Source organism: Heterodontus francisci, unplaced genomic scaffold, assembly GCF_036365525.1.
Source record: "Heterodontus francisci isolate sHetFra1 unplaced genomic scaffold, sHetFra1.hap1 HAP1_SCAFFOLD_1405, whole genome shotgun sequence".
In the NCBI taxonomy this organism is placed as follows: domain Eukaryota; kingdom Metazoa; phylum Chordata; class Chondrichthyes; order Heterodontiformes; family Heterodontidae; genus Heterodontus; species Heterodontus francisci.
Window position 1 is genome coordinate 37,903 of NW_027140529.1, and position 1,677 is coordinate 39,579.

Consider the following 1,677-nt stretch of genomic DNA (forward strand, 5'->3'; position numbering starts at 1 on the left):
CACAGTTTCAGAATTAGGGATTTTCCATTTAAGAAGGAAATGAGGAGGAATTTCTTCTCTCAGACAGTCATTCATCTTTGGATTTTTATCTACAAGGAAGTCAAGGGTTATGGGGGGCAGGCAAGAAAGTGGGGTTGATGCCATGATCAGATCAGCCATGATCCTATTGAATGGCGGAGAAGGCTCGAGGGGCCAAATGGCCTCCTCCTGCTACTATTTCTGTTCTTATGATCTCATTGCAGCTTGTTCCAAATAGAGACAAAAGAGTGGAATTCCAGAGGAGAGGTGAGAGTAATTACCCTTGAGTAAGTGTGGCATCAAGGATCCCTAGCAAAATTGAAATCAATGGGAATCAGGGGAAAACTGTCCACTTGTTGGAGTCCTACCTAGCACAAAGCAAGATGATTATGGTTGGTGGAGGCCGATCATCTCAATCCAGGACATTGCCTCAGGAGTTTCTGAGGGTAGTGTCCTAGGCTCAACCATCCTCAGCTCTTTCATTAATGAGTTTCCCCTCAGCTTAAGTCAGAAGTGGGAATGTTAGGTGATGATTCACAACTCCTCAGATACTGAAGCAGTCCATGTCCGCAAGGGCGAGACCTGAACAACATTCAGGCTTGAGCTGATAAGTGACAAGTGACTTGGTTGCCACAAAAGTGCCACGCAGTGAACATCTCCAATGAGAGAGAATCAAACCATCTACCTTTTAATACTCAGCAGCATTATCATCACTGAATCCCTCACCATCAACATCTTGGGGGTTACCATTGACCAGAAACTAAACTGGACCAGTCACATCTATGCTGCGGCTTTTAGCGTAGGTCAGAAATTGGGAATTCTGCAGAAAGTATCTCACCTCCTGACATGCCAAAGCCTGTCCATTATCTACAAGGCACAAGTCAGGAGTGTGATGGAATACTCTCCACTTTTCTGGATAGCTGCAGCTCCAACAACACATAAAGAGCTCAACACCACCCAGGACAAAGCAGTCCTCTTCATCGGTACCTCACCCACCACTTTAAACATTCACTCCCTCCACCACCAGAGCACAGTGGCAGCAGTGTGTACCACCTACAAGATGCACTGCAGTAACTCGCTAAGTAACGTTCGGCAGCACCATCCAAACCCGTGATCACTTCCACCTCGAAGGACAAGGGCAGCAGATGCATGGGAACACCACCACCTGCAGGTTCACCTCCAAGTCACTCACCATCATGACCTGGAACTATATCACCATTTCTTCACTGTTGCTGGGTCAAAATCCTGGAACTCCCTCCGCAATAGCACTGTGGGTGTTCCTACACCACATTGACTGCAGCAGTTCAAGAAGGGAACTCGCCACCACATTCTCAAGGGCAATTAGGGATGGACAATAAATGCCAGCCTTGCCAGCGATACTCACATCCAAGAATGAATAAAAAACAAATCATTCTCCACAGATTCCCCACAATCCAGGCTTGGACATTTATTTCACGAGCACAGAGCTTTATATAACTACAACATGAGTTCCAATCTTCAGATTCCATTAGCCTTTCACATTATTTTCTACCAGTCCATTAGCTTTTAGTGATTCAGCACTCGGGTCTCTGCTTCTCCAGTCTCTAACATCTCACCACTTATAAAAAACACTCTGATCTATCTTTCGTAGGTCCCAGATGACCGCACATTTTAAACTCC